Below are 7,367 nucleotides of genomic sequence, written 5' to 3'. Positions count from 1 at the left end.
TAAGATTCTTAATGAATACTATAAAACTCTTCTATGTATATAATAATAATTTATGTTCCACTGGTAATGGAGAAGTTTCTTACCAAGCCCTTGACTACAATGAGAATCTTTTTTTTCTAACTTCAGCTTATTTAGTAGGTTAAAATATGATATCTCAGGCCAGGCATGGTGGCTAACACCTGTAATCCCAGCACTTTAGGAAGGCAAGGCAATGGATCGCCTGAGCTCAGGAGTTTGAGACCAGCCTGGGAAACATGGCAAAACCATGTCTCCACAAAAAATACCAAAAAATTAGCTGGGCATGGTTGCTCGCGCCTGTAGTCCCAAATACTCAAGAGGCTGAGGTGCGAGGATCAATTGAGGCTGAGAGTTCAAGGCTGCAGGGAGCTGTGATCACGCCACTGCACTCCAGCCCAAATGACAGAGTGACACCCTATCTCAATTATTTTTTAAAAATAATAATAAATAAATAACACCACACACACACACACATAACATTTTATTACTTGTTAAATTGGGTTTTTAAATTTTTTTCAAAGAATAGTAAACATTACATCTTCTTTCTTTTTTGTGTGTAAATTGGTGAACTTTTTATTAGTATCTTTTGCTGTCTGAGTCACTTTAATTCCTTATTCAAAATCATCTAGAGCCACATCTATAGTATCTCTTTAGTGCCATCTCACACCCCACATTCCACACTCTACGATGGCTCAAATATCTGTTTCCACCTACTCAGTCAATTTCTCTCTCTCTCTCTCTCTCTCTCTCAATCTGTCCCTGCCCACCCCACACCTCCCTCTCCATTTCTCCATTAGATACAGCTAAGCTCGCTAAGGCAATGTTGCTCAATCTTGACTAACCTAGAGAATCTTATTAAAATGTAGATTCTGCATTTCTAATAAACACTCTAATAACACTGATGCTGTTAACTTTCAACCTACTCTGTATGAATCACTGCAAGTATCTTGTAGTTGATCCAAGCCATTGAAGCCCATGAAAAGCACCTCCCTTCAAGATTTTCAATTTTTGAAGGAAAAAGCTGCAGATGAGATTTCTCCAAGGGAAAACTAGCTGGTCTCCAATAGTCCTCACAGAGTATAAATGCCCATGGTCCAGGGTCCAATGGTGAGGTCTGTAATTTCCCATTCTAGTGGCCGATATCAGGATTTTGATCACAAGTTATCAATTAGTTTTGATTTTAAAAGTTCATCAACACCCTAGCATCTAACGCCTTATCTTCCATGATCTATTTGCCACCACAGACCTCTGTGGGTTCTAGTATCTTGCTAGCCACTCTGGCCTTACTGCCTGTTAGGATAAATGACCATGCCTAAGATGATTAAATGTTATCATCTGGCTTCTGCCATTCTGGAATCCTGGAAGCTGGAATTCCAGGAGCTCCATTTCATGGTAGCATCTTTTATTGTCAACAAAGCCTGCAAATAAAGTTACAACTGAGCTTCTCAAAGATGCTATAGGCCCTCTCACCAGTGAATTCCACACTACCTCAGGGAAGGTAATATCCTCCACAGCCTGCCAAGAAACAGAATCAAGCAGTAGGACCTGTTCTTGCAGAATCAACCCTTTCTTACACTGCCACATTTCTTGGGTCTTCTGACCCCTTCCACAACACTCTGCCAAGGCAGTTCCAGTGTCCCCACCTCACCATCATGTCTAAGGGCCAAGGAGCCATTATAGGATCATATTAGAATCAATTCCAGGTGTCCCTGCCAGTACCGTGAACCCCAAGTCATGGGTGAGTACTCCAATCTCAACACATTTTTCCTCTTGTCGGCCTTAGATTCTATCCCCTTCTCCCACCACCCTAGTCCAACAAGATATCCATTCCCACAAATGTTGTCATGTTACTGTCCATGAGCATTAGCAAGAATGGGAAGGTCTTTTGGTGTGTAAGCTCTTTCCTCACAGAGTTGGGAGAGTATTTCTCTACTTTGGACTGTACCAAAACCTGACCCTTGTTATCAGTCTGGAGGCAATAAGGGAAGTGAGGGAAATTCCACAGCAGTGCCAAGGACATCTTGCAGGACACTTACCACAGATCAGGTCTTTGCAAGGTCTCCAGGCAAGGGGAAGCTATTATAATCTTGTAAGAGGGGCAGAGGCTAATTCTGCCAGACTGAAGAATTCAGAGGAATCTAAGGGGTTTCAGATTTTCACTGCCTAAATATTCCCTAATGAGAGCTCAAGATCACACTTACTTACTCTTAGGGCCCTGACTTTGTCATATGAAACTTATCAAGGCTGTGCATTCAAGTGTTCTTTGCAGTTCAGTTACCCTTACAATTAGATCCTGGATGTGATTTTCCATGGCAGAAGGAGATAAGGGTCTCTTTAATTATTGCCATAGAAGCTTTTGATATTCATATCATACCCAGTGTTTCCTCTTTTCGAGGTTTATAAGGGAGTTAATAGATGCCAACCAACTAGATAACTCTTACAGTTACCATAGCCCCATAGCCTCTATACCACTCAAATGCCACAGCCTAAAACAAGCCTGTACCTTATCTCAATCCACTACAGATGAGTATCTTAGTAATTGTAGTGCTACAACATGCTAGGGGTTATATTATCACCACTCACTTAAAATCAGCAATGGAGTTTTTGCTATAGTTTAACAGGTGGAGGATCCAGCTCTGAAATCCCATCCTAAGGGTCTGCTTTCTGGGAACTCTTTTGGTCTCAACTGACATTCTCTGAAAGCAGAGCCTAAAGAATATGATATCAGGGATCAGATGTATTAGAATGAATGAACAAGGAAGAAAGAAACGTATACACTATAATGCATTATTATACTAGCCAACACTACAGGTTATGGGTTCTTAGTTCCTTGGGACCGCCTGACAATTCTTATAGAATGTGTTTGAAATAGCCCAAATGGAGAAAGAGGGAAGTATGTATCCACCACTTCCCATTCCCTGTTGGTTGAGGGTAGTCCCCTGGGTATTAATACCCTCACACTTCCAGACTGTGTAAGCATGGGTGTGCAGCAGATTTCTATGGGCATCAAAGAAATCCTGGGCCATTTCTCTTGCCAGGATAAAACCCACTAGAAATGGAATAACTGTGTGTAAGAGCCTGATCTTGTGTTGCTATGAAGAAATACCTGAGACTGGGTAATTTATAAAGAAAAGAGTTTTAATTGACTCACAGTTCCACATGGCTGGGGAGGCCTCAGGAAACTTGCAATCATGGCAGAAGGCAACTCTTCAAAGGGCAGCAGGAAAGAGAATGAGTGCAAGCAGGGGAAATGCCAGATGCTTATAAAACCATCAGATCTCATGAGCCTCAGTCACAATCATGAGAACAGGATGAGGGAAACCACCCCCATGAGCCAATCACTTCCCAGTGTGTCCCTCCCACAACACATGGGGATTATGGGAACTACAATTCAAAATGACATTTGGGTGGGGACACAGTCAAACCACATCATTCCCCCCGGCCCCTCCCAAATATCATGTCCTAACATTTCAAAACACAATCAATCATGCCTTCAAAACAGTCCCCCGAAGTCTTAACTCATTCCAGCATTAACTCAAAAGTCCACGTCCAAAATCTCATCTGAGACAAGGCAAGTCCCTTCTGCATATGAGCCAGTAAAATCAAACACAAGTTAGTTCCTTCCAAGATACAATGGGGTTACAGGCATTGGATAAATACACCCTTTCTGAGGGGCAGAAATTGGTCAAAACAACGGGGCTACAGGCACCATGCAAGTCTGAAATCCAACAAGGCAGTCATTAAATCTTAAAGCTCCAAAATGATTTCCTTTAACTCCATGTCTCACATCCAGGTCACACTGATGCAAGAGGTGGACTCCCATGGTCTTGGGCAGCTCTGCCCTGTGGCTTTGCAGTGTGCATCCCCCCTCCAAGCTGCTTTCACAGGGTGGCATTGAGTGCCTGAGGTTTTTTCAGGCACACAATGCAAGCTGTCAGTGGATCTACCCTTCTGGGGTCTAGAGAAAGGTGGCCCTCTTCTCATAGCTCCACTAGGCAGCCCCAGTGGGGACTCTGTGTGGGGTCTCCAATCCCATATTTTCCTTCTGAACTGCCTTAGCAGAGGTCCTCCATGAGGGTTCCACCCCTGCAGAAAACTTGCCTGGACATTCAGGCATTTCCATACATCCTCTGAAATCTAGGTAGAGATTCCCAAACCTCAATTCTTGACTTTTGTGCACCCAGAGGCTCAATACCACATGTAAGTCACCAAGACTTTGGGCTTGCACCCTCTGAAGTAATAGCCTGAACTGTACTTTGGCCCCTTTTAGCCTTTGGCCCTTTTTTAGGCTGGAGCTGATGCAGCTGGGATGCACCATGTCCTGAGGCTGCACAGAGCAGGGGGACCCTGGGCCTGGCCCACAAAACCATTTTTCCTTCCTAGGCTTCTGGGCCTGTGGTGAGAGGAGCTGCCGTGAAGGTCTCTGACATGCCCTGAAGACATTTCCCCATGGTCTTGGTGATTAACACTGAGCTCCTTGTTACTTACGCAAATTTCTGCAGCCTGCTTGAATTTCTCCCCAGAAAATGAGGTTTTCATTTCTATTGCATCCTCAAGCTGCAAATGTTCCAAACTTTTATGCTCTGCTTCCTCTTGAAACTTTGCCGCTTAGAAAGTTCTTCTGCCAGATATCCTAAATCATCTCTCTCAACCTCAAAGTTCCAAAGATCTCCAGGGCAGGGGCAAAATGCTGCCAGTCTTTTTCCAAAGCATAGCAAGAACACCTTTATTCCGGTTCCAACAAATTCCTCATCTCCATCTGAGACTACCTCAGCCTGGACTTCATTGTCCATATCACTATCAGCATTTTGGTCAAAGCCATTCAACAAGTCTCTAGAAAGTTCCAAACTTTCCCACATTTTCCCGTCTTCTTCTGAGCCCTTCAAACTGTTCTTACCTCTGCCTGTTACCCAGCTTCAAAGTCGCTTCCACATTTTTGGGTATTCTTACAGCAGCGCTCCACTACCACAGTACCAAATACTGTATTAGTCCATTTTCATGCTGCTATAAAGAACTGCCCAAGACCAGGTATTTCATAAAGGAAAGAGGCTTAATTAACTCACAGTTCTGAATGCCTGGGGAGGCCTCAGGAAACTTACAATCATGGCAGAAGGCACCTCTTCACAGGGCAGGAGGAGAGAGAATGAGTGCAAGCAGAGGAAACGCCAGGTGCTTTTGAAACCATCAGATCTCATAGGCCTCACTCACTATCACGAGAACAGCATGGGGGAAACTGCCCCACATGATCCAGTCACTTCCCACTTGGTCCCTCCCATGACATGTGAGGATTACAGGAACTACAATCAAGATGAGATTTGGGTGTAAACACAGCCAAACCACCTCACTGTGTTATCTTCTTTAGGCAAATAGCATCTACTTCTGGCATTGGTCAAAATAGGAAGAGCAGATAAAAAGTTAAAAGTACTAGATTTTAGTTTGAATTGCATGCTGATTAGGCAAAATCTGTCTGCAAAGCTTGTGATCCATATTTCTCTAGTCTAGATTTTGTCCTGATAGGAGCATAGCTTTCATAGTTTAAAAGGCTCCATTCTGCCATGATGGTCTTGGCTTTAGCTGGGTAAGTTTCTTTAGTAAATTGTAGGTTATTCTTTGAAAATGTTCAACTGAAAAGGCCTTTGACCAAGGTTTAGAAGGTTGTCTTTTAAAAAGAGAAATACCCTACTTCCTCGAGATATTTATTCCACTAGAAATGCTAACCTAAAGTTAGAGAGCATCCTTCTCCTTCTTTATTTTATTTTTGCTTCCTCCTTAACCTCCTGCTTCCCACTAAATAACTTCTAACACTCTGTACTATGTGTCCTTTTAACATCTTGGGCTGAAATGAGACAGTTGAGCAAAGAGAAAATTTAAGTCATCATTACTCACGTCTAAATATGTATTATTAATATGTGCACATGGAATAATCATCTTTAATTCCAAATTTTTATCGGAACAAATGTGAGGACTATCAGAATTTTCATTAGGAGAAGGAGAAAATAAAAATGGGCCTGGGAGACAGATCTGTGAGGTATGGATGTGCAGAGTCCCACATGAGCCTGACGCCTCTGAGCGTTAACACATGGTCCCCCATCAAAGGTCTGTATACGCAACTCAGCTGCTGCCCTGACAGAAGATTTGGTGTTGTTAACACACACTTCATTAAAATACCAGCTAAAATCCAAGTTCCAAATCCCATAGTTTGTGTTAGTTGATAAAACTCAATTGCTTCTAATTACTGTTAGTGCAGCTTTAAAATAATATTTTGTTGTAATAAAGGACTCAATATGACAAGTGAGAATTGGCCCGCTGAACTGGAAACACCAGGCCAGAGGGAATGTGTGCACACACAGCATTCACTGCTCTGCCTGATTGTTCTTCTGAAAATTTTCCAAGCACCTAACAGAGAAAAAAAAGACCAGTCTTCAGAAGGATTTTGAAAGGATGGGGATGACTCAAACATAGATACTGTTTGCCTCTCTGATTGGTCAACGCAGCTTAAGACGTGGAGCACAGAAGTCAAATGAGACAGGCAGAGTTGTGGTTTTTCGATGCTTTCATGGAGCATGGGCCAAAAATAGCCAATGTCCCCTCCTTGCAATGTTTCTATTTACTTCCTCCGTCTGCTTCCTAAAAGATTGTCAAGATTAGCACATTTGATAAGATGAAACATCTTCAAATATTAAAAGTTGTTGGCCTTAGCATTGGAAAGGAAAGGAGAATCTTCTGTCTCACCAATCTCTTCCCCTCACTGCAATCCAGAAACACTGGTCTTAAGATTTCTGCAGTAGGCTGAGCTACATTCCACCTCTGGCCTTAATACCTGCTTCTGCCCCAAACCCCTACTCCCTCCACCCCACCCCTCTTAACCTAACTCCTATTCATCCTTCATGTCTCAGCTCAAACTCTAATCCTGAGGGAAGCCTTCCTGACCCTCCATGTTTAAGTTAGTCCCTCATTGTATACACACGGTCATTACATCCTACATGTCTCCTTCAGGGCATTTTGATCAAAACTATGATTATTTGCATAACTATTTGTTTTATATCCTCTCCCAATTAAGCTCAAAAGCATAAGCACCCCTCCATCCTATTTGCAGCCATATACAAAGTACATAGAACAAAGTGACTAACTCCTAAGTAGATAACAAAGATCAAAAAATGGAAGTGACTTTTTAAAAGTATTGAGAAGACTAAGATACTAATATGCAGATCTTGGCTATCAACAATGCGAAATGTTTGGTGAGTGCTGGCTTCAGCAGCACATATACTAAAATTGGAACAATAAAGAGAAGATTAGCATGGCCCCTGCGCAAGGATGACACACAAATTCATGAAGTGTTCCACATATAA

General features: G+C 42.5%; 1 non-coding gene across 1 annotated transcript; it reads left to right on the top strand.

Annotated features, from left to right (window-relative positions):
• The first annotated feature begins 7,260 nt into the window (after positions 1-7,260).
• On the top strand, positions 7,261-7,367 carry LOC112209180 (U6 spliceosomal RNA). The gene has a single exon (XR_002943827.2). It is a non-coding gene; the product is annotated as a U6 spliceosomal RNA (small nuclear RNA).

The sequence above is a fragment of the Pan troglodytes genome, chromosome 3, assembly GCF_028858775.2.
Source record: "Pan troglodytes isolate AG18354 chromosome 3, NHGRI_mPanTro3-v2.0_pri, whole genome shotgun sequence".
NCBI classification, from domain to species: Eukaryota; Metazoa; Chordata; class Mammalia; order Primates; family Hominidae; genus Pan; species Pan troglodytes.
This window is presented reverse-complemented; position numbering and strand designations above follow the sequence as displayed.